Source organism: Pinus tabuliformis, chromosome X (genome assembly GCF_031772625.1).
Source record: "Pinus tabuliformis cultivar Carrire ecotype Pingquan chromosome X, CPIR1, whole genome shotgun sequence".
NCBI classification, from domain to species: Eukaryota; Viridiplantae; Streptophyta; class Pinopsida; order Pinales; family Pinaceae; genus Pinus; species Pinus tabuliformis.
Genome location: NC_142308.1, coordinates 1,674,165,513 through 1,674,185,316, shown reverse-complemented (window position 1 = coordinate 1,674,185,316; position 19,804 = coordinate 1,674,165,513).

Here is a 19,804-nt window from a genome sequence, read left to right as displayed (position 1 = left end):
GTTGGTGCAGTATCAACAACCACAATTCCAGCAAGTGTACCAAGGTACCGAGCAGCAGATTTTTGCGAACAGTGGACAACCGTACATACAAAACGGTCTAAACCAACCACTTTACAGTGGGGTAGTCCACCAACCGTATCAATCATACCAGCATCAAATACATTATGCCGGTATGCAAAGACCAACTGCTCAAGCGATCCCATCGTATCCTGGGTACGCTTCGCATAACCTGAGTCAACAGCTACCATTCGTGGCAACTCTAGAGTTACCCGATTTACATCGGTTGACGAACGATCCGATTGCTTATGCCCCTTGGTGGCCAGCGATTCCTCACAAACTTCCCTCGGACATTCCTAAATTCAATGGAAATCCAGGTGAAGACCCGTCGAATCACGTCATGACTTTTCATCTGTGGTGTTCATCGAACACTCTGAACGATGATTCGATAAGACTTCACCTCTTCCAGAGGACATTGACAGGTCCGGCGGCTAAATGGTATATAGAATTTCCAAGAGCCTCTTTCGACAATTTCAGCTCCTTAGCCACGACTTTCTTAACCCATTTTCAACTACCAATCAGGTATGAAACAGGAACCGAGATACTAACCAACTTCAAACAGACGACAGCTACTCACATATCAGATCATATACATGAGTGGCGTCACCGTCGTAGGATGGTGAAAACATACGTTCCTGATCAGCTATTAGCTGAATGGTTTATAAAGTCATTACTTCCGGCTATAACGGAAGATGTGGCCAAGGGGGGAGTCGTAACAGAGGAGCAAGTCATCGCTCGTGCTCAATATTTAGACTTAGTATATACTCAGTCTGGCACGCTCTACGACAAAATACCTGACGCCCCTAGACCTGAATTTTCAATTCCTCCCCCTCCTAAATCGAATATTGACTCTCATGCCGGAGATGGCGTGATTGGCACTGCAAGCGCGAAGTCGAAAAAGGCGTCACCTCAGAAAGCCCGTAAGACTTCAGATCGAAATGCCCATGAAGAGATTCTTGCTTCGGAAGTAAATGCCATATCAACAGATAAAGGCAAAGAAACCAATCAACCAGGAAGCAAGAAGAAGCAAAACAAAGGGAAGAAGAAGCAACAGGATGATCCGTCACCTGAAAAAGCTTCTTCGAACTCTCCTGAGAAAGGGAAAAAGAAATGGCCCTGTATGATATGTGACGAAGATCACAAGACAACAGATTGTCCATACAAAGCTGAGCTCAAGAGATTCTTTAAAAGTCCAAAGAACCCAGCTGTGTTGACTGATCCATTTCCCAATCCAGGTCAGAATATGGTTGATAGTGGAAATTCTTCCCCGTCGCAAGTGCTAATGTTATCGATCTCTAAGCAACAAAATGATGCTTTGATTTCGACAAGGAACAAAGATTACGGGAATCCACAACTGTCAAACGAAAAAGGTAAAGATCAACCTAGTAGTTCGACAACGACTTCGACAGAAGTTGTCCCACCCATAATGCCAGAATTAACGATAAAACCACCTAAGGGTGTAGTACACAAGTCGACGTTTAATCCTCGTGCCAGAGCGGCGCAACATTATAACATAGTAGAAGATTTGGCTCAATCGCCATCCGCTATGTCGACTCTAGAAGTACTACAAAATTGTCCATCCCAAAGGCAGGCATTGTTATCGGCAATAGGGGGGGTTGATCCTAAGGATTCCAATCTTGTGTCCTTTGATCACAAAGGGTATGACCCTCAGTTACCAGCTCAACTAGCTTTCCTTATTCAAGTCAAAGCCCTCAGCAAAACTGTTCATCGAACAATTATTGATGAGGGGGCATCTACATGTATTATGTCGATGAGTTGCTGGAAAACATTAGGGTCGCCAACCTTGTCGAGATCGTCGACAACACTAAAAGCATTCGACGATAGGACATATACCCCTTACGGTATCCTAAGTAACTTGAAAGTTGAACTAGGTGGAAAAACAGTAGAGATTGATGTTGAAGTCATAGATGGAAATCTGGATTACAACATCCTACTGGGAAGACCATGGATTTATGCCATGGCAACTGTCGTGTCGACTTATTTTAGGAAGATCGCATTCCCGTGTGAAGGAGGGATTACGGTCATCGACCAACAGAACTTCCTCCTTAATGGTTCACAAGTTACGGGAAGCATTCCCATGATCCATGAAAGCGACCATTCAATTCAAGATATAGGAGTAGGCCTGTTGAAAGACCCCACGATGATGGGGACTTTCTCGCTACCAAATCATATGTACATAGGAAATGTACCATTGGTGGCTACCTGCAACATGATATCTTCCACGAAGGTCGCAAAAGACAAAGTCATCATGGATCGTGCAATGGTTTTGCACCCAAGCCCGATCGAAATATTGTAGCAATCAATGTTTCAGGCATGGGAGGCGAGCCCAAATCAACGCTCGTCAAGCGTTTGGGTAGACAGGTCAGGAGAATGTGGTACCCATTTAGATCCTTGGTCACGAGTGCATGCAAGTGACGAAGGAATCCTACAGTCAATGTTGATTGAGGGGGCGCCATGGGATGATAACCACCATCGTTCTCTTCCTCAGGAAGATACTCAAGGTAACCTATATCACCCTTCAGTATTTGAATTCCTAACAAATACTGTAAATACGGTGGATTCCGAGAGAAACCTGTCCAATATAGAAGAGACTATAGCCATAAATATCTCGACCAAAACAGACATTGTAGAGAATATTTATATCGGCAAAGGTTGTTCCCCTTCAGAACAAGAAATATATAAAGCTCTTTTTCGCGAATTTAGAGATGTCTTTGCTTGGTCATATGATGAAATGCCAGGCATCGACTCGAGTATCGTTGAACATGAAATTAAGATGTATCCTGATGTCAAACCAGTAAGACAACGGCTTCGGCAGGTGCACCCCAAGAAAGCCGTTGCCATTAAGGCAGAAGTTGAAAAACTCCTCCATGCTGGTTTCGTCTACCCGGTTCCTCTAACCGACTGGGTATCGAATATTGTCCCTGTTATGAAAAAACAAGGAACAATACGAGTGTGCGTCGATTATAGGGATGTAAATCAAGCTTGTCCAAAGGACAACTACCCTACACCCTTCATCGACCAGATAATTGATGAATGCGCCGGATGTGAAATCTTTTCGTTTATGGACGGATTTTCCGGGTATAATCAAATTAATATCCGCCCACAGGACCAATCAAAGACTGCATTTATTTGTCCGTGGGGCACATTCGCTTATCGAAAATTACCCTTTGGTTTAAAGAACGCAGGGGCGACGTTTCAGAGGGCAATGAATTATGCTTTCCATGACATCAAGAACATCGTTCAACCTTATCTCGACGATCTTCTGGCTCATTCGCAAAAGCGGACTGATCATCCGCATCATTTAAGAGCGATATTTATACGTTGCCGACACTACAAGATAAGACTCAATCCGTACAAATGTGTGTTTTGCATCGGTTCTGGTCGTTTACTGGGCTTTATAGTCTCCAAGGATGGGATTCGTCTCGACCCTTGCAAGGTGCAGGCAATCATTAACTTGCCTCCACCTTCGAACTTGCTTCAGATTCAGAAACTCCAAGGGAAAGCAAACTTTCTGAGGAGGTTCATTCCGAATTACGCAGAACTTGCTAAAGGTTATACCCGTCTCTTGAAAAAGGATGTACCTTTCGTCTGGGACCAGGTCGCGCAAGCTTCCTTTGATGCTCTGAAAGAAGCGCTAGTAAAAGCATCATTAATGTATGCCCCGAACTATCAAAGAGACTTTAACCTGTATCTGGCTGCAGCAGATACGACCATTGCAATGGTTTTAGTTCAAGAAGTCGACGGAATTGAGCACCCTATATATTATTTAAGTAAAAACTTAAATGATACAGAAAGTAAATATTCTCATGTTGAAAAGCTAGCACTTGTTGTTGTTCAAGCGATACAAAGATTTCGGCATTATGTCCTCTTCAGGAAGACCACCGTATTGTCAGATTGCAACCCCATGACTTATATACTGTCGCGACAGTTGCTTGGGGGCAAATATTCAAAGTGGATAGCTATCCTTCAAGAGTTTGATCTGGAATTTTTGAAATCCAAATCAAAGAAAGCTTTAGTTTTCGCAGAATTATTATGCGATCTCCCATCATCGTCCAATGATGAAACGTCCAAAGAATCGATCGTGGACGAAAGTTTGTTTCTGATATCAGCAAGTGATGAGTGGTATGGAGATATAATAGTTTATCTCCAAACCCAAAAGTTTCGGCCAGAAACCTCTCACTCAGAACAAAAACGCATTCGATACCAAGCAAAAGACTACATGATCGTCGGTGATACGCTTTACCGTCGTGGTGTCGATACGGTCCTGAGAAGGTGTCTAACCCATGAGGAAGCCGAAAAAGCCCTGAATGAATGTCATTCAGGCACCTGTGGGGGGCATCAATCTGGATATGCTACAGCACAAAGAATCTTACGAGCAGGATACTTCTGGCCAACCATGTTCAAAGATTGCATAACCGCAGTTAGAAGTTGCCATGCATGTCAGATTTTTGATAGCAAAACCAGAAGACCCCCCGCTCCTCTACAGCCAATAATAGCTGTGGGGCCTTTCGCCAAATGGGGCATCGATTTCATGCAATGTAACCCCACCTCGACCGGGGGGCATGGGTATATTATAGTCGCAGTTGACTATTTTACCAAATGGGTCGAGGCGATGCCTACATTGGATAACACTGGTGAGACAACAGCCCTATTCTTTTTTAATCATGTGGTCGCTAGATTCGGCATACCACATGCCATAGTAACAGATCATGGATCACATTTTCGCAATCACATGATGGTTGAATTAACTGCCAAACTAGGATTGTCTCACGACAGCTCTACTCCATACTATCCGCAAGCTAACGGACAAGTTGAAGCGATCAACAAAGTCCTGAAGCGCATGCTGCAAAGGATGGTGGGGGTTCACAAAAGAAGAGGGCATTTGATCCTGTACTCGGCTTTGTGGGCCTAGCGAACGTCGATAAGGAATGCCACTGGGTTCACACCGTTTCAACTGGTGTATGGCCTGGAAGCGATCCTACCAATCCAGTGTGAAATTTCGTCCCTTAAACTCGCAATTGATCTCCTCCCCGGAACCTCAGAAGAAGAAGCTCATTTCTTGGAGTTAATCCAGTTGGATGAAACCCGTCGTGATGCCGCCTTGGCCAACGAAGCCCATAAGAAACGAGTCAAAGCGCAGTTCGACAAAAATGTCAAACCCCGTGTCTTCTCGGAAGGTGATTTGGTCTTGCTTTATGACCAAGAATCCGATAAATTGGGAGCTGGGAAATTCAAGTCCTTATGGATGGGCCCTTATATTGTTAAAAGGGTGTTAGCAAAAGGTGCCTATGAGTTGGTAGATTATGACGGAATTCCACTGGCGCAACCCCGCAACGGGTTGTACCTTAAGCGTTACTATTCCTAATAGTAACCTGTATGCTTTTGTTACATTTTTGTTTTCGCTAAAGCGTTTGTTCCGGTTTAAGTAATCCGCTTTTTACACTTATTGCAAATGTCAAATCCATTGGAACCATGGGTTGGATATGCTGACGGAGCGAGTCGTAGTTCGAGGAACCTATCCTCAGCAGCATGGGCCATTTTTAACCCAAGCGGCGAGTTAATGAGTTTCAGGGGGTATGTATTGGTCAATCAACAAATAATATCGTTGAGTATAGCGCGTTGATAGAGCTCCTCTCTGATGCCATCACCCATGGCATACGCCGGCTAGTCGTCAGGCTAGACTCACAGCTCGTGGTACTACAGCTCAAAGGTACCTACTCTGTCCGAAATCCAGCTATTTATCGCAAGTTCCTAAGAGTTAAAATCTTGGAAAGACAGTTTGATTTTATCCAATATCAACACATTTCCAGAAACTTAAACACATTAACCGACTCATTAGCAAACTATGTGTTAGATAGACATTTGCAAATTTGATAAAAAGAGAAGCATCGTCGATGTTTCATACATGGATCACATAAAAACTGGGATAAACCCCGAAAATCAAAAATATATATAACTGTTTACGGTTTACATATAATGTTCTGTAACCAAGACAAAATCAGTCATACGACCCCAAAACTCAAAAATGGCTGGGGGGCACCCTAGCCTAGTGATGCTCATGATAACATGCCACGGCCTGTGCGATCATGCGCAGAAGACGAGACCATCGTCTAGGAACACCAGCAGTATGTCGCTGCAATCGCAGAGGCAACTCGTCAATCCGTACATCCGGAATCCCAAAGGTAAGACCCTCGACCTGTTCCTGCACAGCTGCGAGAGTCTTGGCCATGTCAAGGTCACGGAGAATAGCTCTCCCTGAAGCCTCCCCTGCTGGGGCAGTGGCCGGAACTCTCGGACGAACTGCTGGACGGACGGGGCCCACATCTGCATGCACACATGAGTTTGATTAGAGTCTTGATAGAGTAAAGCATAAGGACATTATAAATAAAAAACAGTAAACAGTGATAAGGTCAAAATATTTACCAAGATCACCCCACTGCTCGCCATCCGGTAGTACCAAATCCGGATCACCTCGGAAATCCATGCCGATATATGGATACTCGGAAAAAGCCATATCCTGCCGCTCGAACCACCTAAAGAAGGCATCAGTAAAAGTAACCTGAGTTTGACCTGCATGTCTAGCCATGTGGTCGACCCACCTCTGCATGCGTGGCTCAGTAGGAGATGGCAAGTCGAGGACAATGTACTGAGGTTGCATCAGGGGTATCTTCTCCAAAGCGAAGGCAGTCAAAACTGAACCAAAGCCAAAATTCTTCAGTTTCCTGTCCTTTACTTTGGTCAACTGGTTTTTCATCTGAACCAGTACTGCATCACACCAGTTAAAAACTTTCGGCTGAAGACACTCCAGGGCGTGCTGCACATATGACCTGTTGGCAACATGAGGGGATGCACTGCCGGCCATCCTACAAATCGTGTACAGAATAGACCTGAGAGACCTGTCAGTGACATCACGGATAGAAACCTTGCCGTCTCTGCTCAGCTGGGATCCCTCCCTACAATACTGACGGATATAATCTTTCACGGAATCGCTCCCTCGGGCCGAACCGGACAAGGAAATGGGGGCACCCCGCCTTGACAACCCAGTCAAGAAGTAAATGTCCACTATGGTCAAAGGGATGAACTTGCCCCTAATCTGGAACACTTGGTTAACAGGATCCCAAGCATCAAGCAGGTACTGCAGTAAATGTATCTGTGCCCTCATGCTAGATATACGGAAGAATTTTAGCAAGCCACAGTTCCGCAACGCGCTCACGGTAACAGGATCATGGAGGGCAATCATGTCCTCCTCTTCATGCTCTCGTTCTCGCCACGTGAGAGTCATTCTGCTCCAATAAACTCTGCAAAACAAACAAGAGGAGGAGTAAGATCCCTGACCCAGTAAAGAAAATGGCAAAATTCTCATGAAAAATATGCAACCAAAAATTTTTCTGCGCCCAACGCAGGTGGGGAAGGGTCTCACCTGCGTTGGGAGACAAACTGCCTTTGAAAATGAGAACCCCCAACGCAGGTTTCGATATAGGGCACCTGCGCTGATGGCAGAGCGCCCTAGAGAAACCCCAGGGGCTCATAGGGGTAGGAAAACAAGCATAAAACTGAGAAATAAGACCATGAAAAGATAGAGCTAGGGTTTAGCTCCTACCTGGTGGAAACGGCACTGAAAATCGTCCACAGAATCTCCCGAAATCAGCTGGTGAAAAATCGAGGGGAAGAGGCACCTCCAAAGCTCCAACAAACCAAATGCACATGAAATGGTAAAATGAGAGGTAAAAACATCTTTTAAATTGCTTTTTACGTAGTTCAAAGTGAAATATTAGTATTTTTACTTCATGTTATCCGTTTCTAACAAGTTTGTTGCAGCAAATTGATGAAAACAGTACTATCTCTGGAAAAGAAAAAATAGTCATGGTAAAATATGAATTTGACTTTATCAAACGAGCAGTTTTGGCAAAGTTCATGCTCGTTAAAAAAAAAACGCAAGATCCGAGCAGTTTTAATGCGGAAATTCATGCTCGTTAAAAAATAAACATAAGCATGTGAGCAAGCTTTCCCCAGAGTTCAAGCTCATCCAGAAAAAATGAACCGGTAAATAACCATTTGAGACCGTAAATTCATCAGCCATAAAAGCCTTGGTCGTGTTTGTGCACCGTCACCTCCACTTTTCATTTGGCCGATCATTCACATCCACTTGATTGTTTACCTATTTTGAGGAACAGCTGCGAAGAGTGATCCCACCTAGCCATCCTTGTAATACTGTCGTGATTGGAAAATTCCAACCTGTACCTGGAATCTGCTGCTATCCCTGTTTATCACTCGTTCCTCAAAATACGAGTCTTCTTTGAGCTCTTTTCACTGACTCGTAAAAAATGAAAAGTTTTTCGAGTTTTGGCCTTCCAGCTCGTTAAAAGGACCGGAAGAGCTATCCCTCCTCTAGATTTTAATCTTTTTGGACCTGAGGGATTATTGCACAAAAAGATCGAGCGCTTGTCTAGTTCGGCTCGATAAAGCTATCGAACATTCATCCCTTCTGTATTGTTTTATACTTTTTCGGACTTAAGGGATTAGATGACGAAAAAGGACCCCTGGAGTCCACTTTATGTACCCTTTTCAGACTCTCTAAAAATGAAAAGGACTGAGTTGTCTTTGTCGCTGGGCTCGTTAAAAATATTAGATAGCGACAAACTTGTCTTTAGACGAGAACGAGTTTCCCTATCGCTAGGCTCGTTAAAACATAGCGATGGGCTTGCCCGAAGGGCAGGTTATAGAACAAGCATATGTTATCCTCCTCAAGCTTGACAAAAATAAAGAGGTACTGGTCAGAAATGACTGGGGAAAAATTGGGAGAACCTCAAAGCTTAATGGTAGCGAGTCGCTCTTGAACATGACACTTTTGCCTCCGTAAATATCGGGTTGGGTTATTATCATTCACCGGTCCCTTCACCATGGTCCCGCCATACCATCCATACATGGGGTAATGCTACCGATCCATCACATCAGTGTCGTTATATGTTCAAGAGATGTCATTCAGAAAGTGTCAACCGGGTCCCATCCACTACCGTACATCATCTTTCATCCTTCCATGACCGCCACCCTGAATCATATTTCACAGATCGTTTTCACCATCATCACTAGCTCCGTTCCGTGTCACTGATGTGGGATTCATTAAGGCCCTCCTTTGACGGATCACTTCTTGTCGACATCAGCTCATTATCCAAGAAGTTGATCTAGGAACACCCCCTCAGTACTTTGAAGCTTGCATGCCTCAATGGCAAGTTTCTCACTTCCGGCGATAGGTATACATTAATGACCTTCGACCAGGAGACTTTGCGTGGTGTTCGACGTCAGATCCTATATTCACGCCACGTGAATTGTGCTGCAGTACCTTGAGGATCATCATCATTATCGGTGATTCCTCTCGCGCTTGTTAACAGTTTACATTATTGACTGGTAATCAAGCAATGTCTTTCCATGTTCGACTTCAAGAAATTCTCACATGGATCGACTTGTACTAGAGTGAAGATCGGACAAGTTTGAAGACCCCAGATCTAGTTTCATCCATCCGGGCTGCGATATATATTCAGGAGATAAAAACGTAGACATGTGTAGCAGATGATCATCCTACTAAAAGGGTGATAATTAAAAGGAGAGAATTATCATTCGATTATCAGACGATCGTCTGTTTATGTACAGCAAATGTATTTATAAAGCTGAGCATGGGAAATGCCCGCATCATCTAGATCATGAAAAGATAATGTATTGTATTGTATTTTGTTACATGTCACCTCCCGACGATTGAATGAACTTCGGATCCTCCTAATAAAGCATTTCACCAAATAAACGACCTCATACTTTAGGGGGCAACTGTTATAGACATTTTTGTGCCTTACAGCATAGAGCATGAAATGTCAATAATCTAAGGGATCCAAAGTCCCTAAACATGTTGTTCTTACCCTTAGAGGAACAAGGTCAGCAAACCACAGCACTGCAAATCAGTTCTCCACTGAAAAACACTCAAAAACAGGTCAATTTTGGATCAAAGCAGCTGCTCCACTAAACATCTGCGCTGAATGTCAAAAGCTCTATGGTGTACCTGCGCTGCATAGCAAGTGCAACAAAGGCTACCTGCGCTGGGCGTACTTTGACATGTGGAGGAATCTTTTCCCAATGTGCCAGTGCCCAGGAAGCTTCCAAAATGACACTTGGATCAGAAGATTCGCCTAAAGATGAGTAAAGAGGTTCTAAAACTCCAAGTGGAAGGTAGAAACTCCGAGTGGACTCAAGGACTGAAGAACAACTGGAGTTGAAGAGGACAACAAGTCACACATCAAGCTGACTTATCTTCACTCCAAAACTCTATATAAGGATCTCATCCCATGGGATCTGGAGGGCGGAATTTAGTGCGAATAATTGCTGTTGGTTTACAGTTGTGAGCATTGGGTGATTGCTTGAGGGAAGTGAAGAAGAAATTTCTCTCCGTCGGGAAGGTGATGCTGGATTGGACCTTTCATGGTTGTATCACCGCCTGAACCTTACTTCCATATATTAATAAAGCATTTGAGGTTCTTCTATTCGCATGTGTTTCAATGGTGTATTGTCTTACTTGCGTATTTGATTTATGCTAATCCTTGAATCAGTTATGAATGCATGCTTCTTGTAGTTTCCTTTCTTTGTCTTCTTTGCAGGATCTCGTGTAGCTGGGCCCGTGAAAAGACTTGGAGCTGGGAGCAAGCGGCAAATAGAGGAGATTGGATCGACCATTTGCGCAAGACATCGGTAAGTGGATCTCTTCCTTTTATCTCTTGCATGTCATAAAGAAGTAACTTTAGATAGCTTTGCTTTCAGCTGTTTCTAAGGAACTATCACCCTTAGAGTGGGTTAGGGTCATTCCGAGTTGGATACTTTCCCCCACAACAGGAATTCCATCCAGAGCCACTATGCATCTTAGATCGAAGGAGCACCATGCTCCAAAATCAAGAAATAGAGCAAGTCAAAGTGCAGTGGAAGCACTTTGGACCCAAGGAAGCCACTTGGGAAATGGTTGACTCAATGAGGGAAGTGATGAGCCCCAATTTTGGTACAATTTGGGCTCATTTTGGCCTATTCTTCTTGCTCAAACCATTCATTTTTATTGCTTATGCATGCATTTCTTAGTTTATTCATGTTGTTTGTAGGAAGAAGGGTAGGCACTCTCTCTACGTGACTGATGCATTTTGATTACAGGTTTTGGCATTAAAAAGGGAGCAAAAGACAATGAAAAAGGAGTTAAGGAGACAACGAGGTGGCACTGCGGGTTTTGGGAGAGGATGTCCACGGTTCTAGGGACATCCCTCGTGATTCCCATCAAGAACTCCGAGCTCTAATCCATCTCCCCTCCGAGCTTAAAAAACGGCCAGCTGTTCTACAGGAACAACAGTTATAAACTGCTCTACAGGAACAGCAATTATGACCATCCTACAGGATCAGCAGTTAGACTCTAGTTAGACAACCGAGCTCCTAAAATGTAGGCCACTTGTTGGATCATCGTTTTTGTATAAGTATGAAGGCTTTAGCCTTAGATAGGTTGTTGAAACTCTCGTATTGCTATTGTAATTTTGGAGCACAGTTCAGTTTTCGTTCCTTTTTGTAAGCCAATTTGGCATAATATCAGTTATGAATAAAGAAGGCAGTTTGTGATCTAGTTCTGAGTTTTTCTTAAGGAGACTATAGCTCTCAGGTTAGGGCCCAACCTGAGAGCCATAGATCCCCTCTGCTGTAGTGTTGTTTCCATTTCCTTTCAGCACTGTGAGCTTTCCATTTACACATGCAATTCGAATTACAGGTTGATGAGTTGGTATTTTTCATGAAGTAGATAGGAGTTTGCTTCTAGTGAATTTGTTTCCATTTGTTTAGTGTAGCAGAGGATAAATATAATCGATTGGAGCTCCAACAAAAAGGTTGTTAAGGCTCACTGCCATCTCATCTAGGATTGGAGTGAAGTCCATGATTAACCACCAAAAATACGCATTTCTTGGTTCCATTATTGCTGCCAACACAGACACGTTAAGTTAGATGCTTTTACATGATTCACACAGGCACCACCCTTCCTTACCACAGCTTCATGCACGTTCTCTTTCACATTTCGATTGCTGCTCATTGAATTTACAAGCACAAGTAGTTAGGTTGATGCATTTTTGGTTAAGTAACAGTCATAAATCATTTGTTTCACTTACACTGCTTCCTCTATCTCGTTCCATCACTTTTTCCTCCATCTTGATCACGCATGCAGACATCTCTTTGACCCCTGCTCCGCTCTGTTACCTCACCAAGTCTTTCATTCCTCACGTGTCTCCATTCTCTAGCCTTTCATTGACATAGCCCTTCACCTTCCATCCTCCTCCCTACACTCACTTCCCATCCTAATATTTCACTTCCACAGCCATCACCAGCCTCATCCCTACCTTACACATCTCCCTCTACCATTTCATCATCCCTCCATCACTCCAAACACTCACGGTAGGTCATCCTGTAGCCATTTCTAGACATCCTGTAGAAAACAGAGTATCCTGTAGGATTCTCCACAGCCATCCTGTAGGAGGCCACTCTCTCGGTTGCTGAGCATCTGAATGCAAGGAACCTCTGTGGATGGGTGCTAAGGATCCCTAGGGACCTCTCCTAGCCTCCCCAACCTATCCCACGCTTTCCTTCCTTCTCCATCCCATCTGCACAACCAAACCCTAGTTAGCTCAAGATCACCATCATCCCACACATACTTAAGAGAAAATACAAAAACATAACTTTCATGATGCAAGTAGTTTAGAATGATGCATTTCCATTTATCAGAGGTAGTGACAGCATTGGTAGAAGTTGCATTTACATTCCATGCATTGTAGAGGTCAGACTAGTTAAATTAGGGTTTCCTAGGTTTACATGCTTTGATTTGCTTTCAGTTCATTCTTGTCAAGTATAATAGCTTTCCTTTGAGATTAGCTTTCGTCCATCAATTAGCAAGCTTCTTCTGAGAGCCCATAGAAGTTGGCTTGAGCCCTAGCGGACTTGTGCCAGCTGACCAAGTGACAGCTGCGACAAGAGCTAGTACTTGTGCATACAGCACCGTCGCTTCCAAGTTTGTACGAACTACCGGGTTGATAAAATGAGAGACAGGAAGCCCCAGGAGTTGTAGCATTATTGCTACAATACTAGAGCTCACCATCTTTTTGGCACCGTTGCCGGGGAAGCGTCAGAGTATTAGTAATTGTTGCTTTTCTTCTACTTCCATACTCTTACTTCTGCTCAGTAGTTTACTTCATTTCCCTTTTTGCAAAAGTAGCTTAGCATTTCTTACTTTCCTAGATTAGCATTTCCTGCTTTCCTAGATTAATATTTCCTGCTTTCCTAGATTAGCTTTCCAATTTTGCAATTTCATTTGAGCAATATAGTTAGTTGTAGATCACTTTGTTTCAGTTTTGTAGGTACCAAAGAAAAAGCAAAAGCACTCAAAACAAAATAAAAAAAAAAGTCCTTTCCATTTCATGCCTCGTAGGAACCGTGATAGATCAGGCAAATTCCTACCAAACACCCCCACCACATCACTGAGTCACCCTTCACTCTTCTTTGGTGACCGTGACCTAGAGGAACCTATAGGTGAGCATCCGAAGACACATCAAGACCCTATAGAAGAAGAAGAGTTAGAGACCACTCCATCTGTAGCCATGGCTGATAATAGGAGAGAAGATGAGAGAATAGAAGGAGCTTTCCCCATCTGAGAGACCAATGGAGAGATGAGAATGAAAAACATTAGCTCCTCTGCTTTGCCTCACTTCCATGGACTGACCACTGAGGATCCTGATACCTTCTTATTTGAGTTTGTTGTCCTTTGTAGAACTTATGACTATACTGAAGATGAGCAAAAGCTGAAGCTTTTCCCTTCCACCCTTAAGGATGCAGCCCTACGCTGGTTCATGGGATTACCTGGGAATAGCATAGCTACTTGGGCTCAGATGCAGCAAGCCTTCAATACCAAGTATATGGATTATTGTAGGTCCAAGGAAACTAAGGGAGAGATCTTTCGAATGACCATGGGGAATGATGAGTCTTTAGAGGATTATGAGGAGAGGTTCCAACTTAGCTATAAACGGGCCAGGTGCACACTTGACCCTGAATCCCTCAAGTTGGTTCTACTCTGGGGAGTCCCTGAAGATCTCTTAGACACCCTTCACATGTTAGCTGGGGGGGGCATTTACCAACTGCCTTATGAGGACATCAAGACTGTGTTCCGAAACCATTCCAGGGCAGCTAGGAAAAGAGGTAGAGGAAATCTCCTCTCCAATGGTGTCCCCTTCTCCAAACATGAGTTTACAAACCACTTAGAAGATCTTAAGAGTGAGGTGAGACAAACCATTGCCATGCAGTTGGACACATTCAGGATCCAGCAGAAGAAAGAAGAAGCTGAGAGAGCCTTGGCTATCTTCTGTCCTAGGTGCACCAGAAGACACCCTAAGAACGAATGCCCATTGCATTCGGTTGAAGTGTGTTTTGTTTGTGAGGAGGACCATCCTACCAATCAGTGTCCCACCTTACTTGGGTTTAAAGCCATGTACCAAGGGACTGAAGCCCCCACTGAACCTCTCTACTTCATCAATCAAAGGAGGCCTCAAGGATCTAGACCTTATCAGCAGGGGATGCAAGGGGCATCTCAAGCTTATTACAACCCCAACCAATCGACTCCTATGCCTTCCTGGGGTTCCCCTGCTCATCCTTCTTGGTCCATGCCTCCTCCATGGTCTTATCCACCTCAGTATCCTACTCAACCTCCCTCTCATCCATATCCCTCACATACCCAGTTGCAGCCTCCATGGAGTGCTCCTCAGTCGGGGTGGAGGCCCCAATACAACACCCCTCCTGCCATTTTGCCTCCACCACCAGTTCAACCTCAGCCTTTGCCTCCTGCTCCTCCTAGGCAACCTTAGATGCCTGCTCAACCGAACCCGAACCCCAACAATAGACAGGCTCAGCAGGTATATACTGGGGAGACCTCATGCCATACCTATGCTGTGGAGATCCAGGAGATCAATCTTAGATCTGGAAAGACTCTTCCAGATCGCCAACCTCCTCCCCTAGAGGATGAGGAAAACCATCAGGAGAGTGAACCAAAGCCTATTCCACCCTTTCCTGAGAGACTAACAGCCACCACACAACCTAACCCGGAAGAAGATGAGCTTTTGGGTGAGCTCAAGCAGTTGTGTGTAAAAATCCCACTTCTCCAAGCCATCAAGGATGTGCCTATATATAACAAGCTGGTTAAGGAGAAGTGTTTCAAGCACCCAGGCAGACGGAAGAAAGATGCCTCAAATATCAATGTCATAGGACAACTGTCCGACCTTATGCTAGGACAAGTCATCTGCCCAAAGTACCTAGATCCTGGAAGCCCTGTAGTAGATGTTCACATCAATGGCACCATTATCCCCCACACCTTGATTGATCTGGGGGCAGCCATCAATGTGATGACCAGAGATACCATGCTTAAACTCAATCTTCAGGGTTCCTTGAGGAAGACCTCGACAGTACTGCAATTAGCAGATCGCTCCACCGTGACTCCCGAAGGGATTGTGGAGGATGTCTTGGTCTCTATTGATTCTTGGGAATACCCTGCAGACTTCCTGGTTCTGCAACCAAAGGCCAAGCTTACTGGATATCCTCTCTTCTTGGGAAGGCCTTGGTTAGCTACTGCAGATGCTTACATAAGTTGTCGGGCAAGAAACATGACCATCAAGAATGGTCCCATGTCCAAGCAACTTGTCCTATACCCTCCTGCCCAACCTTCTTTAGAGCATGATTTACCACTCTGGTTGGAAGAAGGAGAAGAAGACGAGGTGTATTCAACACCTCTGTGTACCATAGAAGCCAATAGAAGAGACCCTCCTACCGAGGATGATCTGATTGAGACCCTGATCCAGAATCCACCTTCCAGTGCACTATCTTTAGAGAAGTTGGTGGAGGATGCCCAAGCTAGCACCTCAGTGGACCTCTGTACAACCGACCTTGTCACTCCCAGAATCAAGAGTGTGGAGTTTGGCCCTGAGAGAGCATTAAAGATCAGCTCCTCCCTATCTCCTTCCCAGGAGAAGGAGTTGTGTAGCCTATTGGCCAGCCACTTAGATGCCTTTGCTTGGAGCTATAAGGAGATGAAAGGAGTCCATCCCTCGGTCTGTACCCATCATATATACATCAAAGAGGATTGTAAACCAGTTAGGCAACCCCAGAGGAGGATGAATCCAGCCCTCAAGGACATTGTCAAGGAAGAGTTGCAAAAACTGTTGGATACCGGATTCATCTACCCCATCTCAGATAGTGAATGGGTGTCCCCTCTAGTGTTGGTTCCCAAGAAGAATGGGAAGTGGAGGATCTGTGTAGATTACCGTGAGCTGAACAAAGCTACCAAGAAAGACCATTTCCCCCTACCCTTCATAGATCAAGTGTTGGATGGACTGGCAGGAAAGAAGTTCTTCTCTTTCCTGGATGGGTTTAGCGGGTACAATCAAATCCAAATCAGCCCGGAAGACCAAGATAAGACCACCTTCACCTGTCCTTGGGGTACCTTTGCCTACAGAGTCCTTCCCTTTGGGCTATGCAATGCTCCTGCTACTTTTCAGAGAGCTGTCTTAAGCATCTTCTCGGAGTTGGTCCATGATGCAGTGGAAATATACATGGATGACTTTACCCCTTATGGGGCCAACTTCCAGGAAGCATTGTCCAACTTGGGAAAGGTCCTCACCAAGTGCATTGAGATGAACTTGTCCCTTAGTCTTGAAAAATGTGAATTCCTAATGACTGAGGGGACCGTGCTAGGCCATACTATTTCTTCCCAAGGATTGCAGGTGGATCCCAACAAAATTGCTCTCATCAGAAGGGTTCCACCTCCTCAAAAGGTAAGGGATGTCCGGAGTTTCTTGGGATTAGCAGGATACTACCGGAGATTCATTAAGGACTTCAGCAAGTTAGCCTCACCATTGTTTGGTCTGTTGGCAAAAGATGTGGAGTTTAAGTGGACTGACGATTGTCAGAAGAGTTTGAATGAGATAAAGGACAAGTTGGTGTCTGCACCAATCTTGAGAGGTCCAAACTGGGCCCTACCTTTCCACATTCACACTGATGCCTCAAACAAAGCCATAGGTGCAGCCTTAGGACAAGTTGAGGAAAAACTTCCATATGCCATTTACTTCGTTAGCAAAAACTTGTCCAAAGCCGAGCTGAACTACACTGTAACCGAGAAGGAATTCTTAGCTGTGGTCCATGCACTGAACAAGTTTCGTCATTACATTACCAGTTACCAGACTTTTGTACATACTGACCATGCTGCTATTAGATACTTGATGAATAAACCAGATGTGAATGCTCGTATTATTAGATGGTTACTTTTATTGCAGCAATTTGATCTAACCATTGTTGATAAACCAGGGAGAGAAAATGTTGTTGCTGACTTCTTGTCTAGATTGGATTTGTCTGCAGATGAAGATGGGATGGTGGATGATCAGATGCCTGATGAGCATCTGTTTGCTATATCAGTACTCTCTCCATGGTTTGCTGATATCGCCAACTACCTTGTTTCGGCTCAGTTCCCTCTGCACCTCTCTTCAAAAGAGAAGAGCAAAATCATCAGAAAGAGTGCCTCATTTACATGGATTGGGGGCAACCTATTCAAGCTTGGCCCCGATCAGATCTTAAGGCGTTGTGTAAGGGAAGAGGAAGTCTTTGACATCCTCCTCACCTGTCATGATGGGCCTTGTGGAGGACACTTTGCAGCAAAGAGAACTGCCTTCAAGATTCTGCAGGCAGGCTACTATTGGCCCACACTGCATCAAGATGTCAGAAGATATGTCAGCCAGTGCGACCAATGCCAAAGAATGGGAAAACCGACCCAAAGGGATGAGATGCCTCTCCAACCTCAAGTGACTCTTGAGCCATTTGAGAAGTGGGGCATGGACTTTGTGGGTCCAATCAATCCCTCTTCGAGGCAAAGATCCTACATCATTGTGTGCACTGACTACCTGACGAAGTGGGCAGAGACCAAAGCCATCAAAGCAGCAACAGAAGAAAAAGTGGCCGAGTTCTTGAGAGAGAACATCTTCTATAAGTTTGGCTATCCAAGAGAGCTGGTCACCGATCAAGGGAGCCAGTTCACCTCCCACTTGGTTGAAGATCTCCTAGCTCATCACAAGATCAAGCATAGAACCTCCACTCCCTATCATCCTCAAGCAAATGGGCAGGTGGAGGTCACCAATAGAGAATTAGAGGGGATCTTGACCAAAGTGGTGAGCAGCAACAGAAAGGACTGGGCAGATCGCCTGGTTGAAGCCACCTGGGCTTACAACACCACTTGGAAGACCACCACCGGCTTCACACCTTATGAGCTGGTCTATGGGAAGAAAGCTTTGTTGTCCATTGAGTTTGAGTATAACACTTTGAGGATGGCGGCTCAGCTAGACTTAGATCTCAGCCATGCACAGCAAGAAAGGTTGTTGCAGCTGAATGGACTGGATGAGCACCGCATGCAGGCCCTCCTTCACTCAGAAGTAGTTCAACTTCAGAGGAAGGTGTGGCATGACCAACATCTCCATGACAAGCAATTTCAGCCGGGAGATTGGGCTTTGTTGTATGACTCTAGATTCAAAGATTTCAAGGGGAAGTTGAGAACCAGATGGCTAGGGCCATATGTAGTGGAGCAGTGCCATGACAATGGATCTGTCCTCATTCGAACGATTGATGAGGAAGCCATTCCCATGCTTGTCAATGGGCACCGATTGAAGATCTACAGGAAGCCTCCCTCAAGACAAGAGTTTATCAGCACTATGAAGAAATCTGTTTTGGTCATAGAGAAGGGTTCTGCCTCCATTCTGGGCATGCCCTGAAGGAAGAAAAAAAAAGAAAAAAAAAAAAAAGAAAAAAAAAAAAAAGAAAAAAAAAAAGAGAAAAAAAAAAAGAAAAAAGAGGAAAAAATTAATAAAGATCCTTGGGTGAAAACCTCTCTGAGGCGCCCAAGGCAGGCAGTAGGGGTGAAAACCTCATTGAGGCGCTCCTATTGTCTTTCAAAAAAAAAAAAAAAAAGTTTAAGAAAAAAGATCCTTGAGTGAAAACCTCCTTGAGGCGCTCAGGGCAGGTAGCAAGGGTGAAAACCTCTTTGGGGCGCCCCTGCTATCTTTTCAAAAAAAAAAAAAGAAGAAAAAAAAAAATAAGCACAATAAAAGTTTTGCATGCAGATGTTCTATGGAGGAGAAGAAGCCTCTCCACTCCAAGCCAGGGGCCTTCATCATGCTATCAAAGGATGTCATCAACACCTCCTCCAAAGAATAACAATTTTTTCCAAGGTATGTGCAATTTTCATCATGATTTGGATCTTCTACAGGAAGATACAGTTTTCTACAGGAACAGACAGTCTTCCTACAGGAAGACGCAGATCTTCTACAGGAAAGTGCAAAGTTTTTACAGGAAGCTCTGTGTTCTACAGGAAACTTCCTGTAGAAGGTTGCGGCGGCCGAAATGTGTTTTAAATAAAGATCTAGCGACTGAGGAATGAATTGAATGCATGCATGCCACTGATGGCACCCCCGAACATTGCTAGTATCTTGCTCGACCTTCCTCGTCACCATGCAAACAAGATCCCTGTAGCAGCACAACAAAGCAATGAGTTCTCGTGAAAAAAACGTCTGTCAAAGAGAAAAACCAAGCACCGAGAGCCATACCACATCCACGTTGTGCATCAGAAGCGCTGGGGTCGTGATCGAGAAGCCAGAAC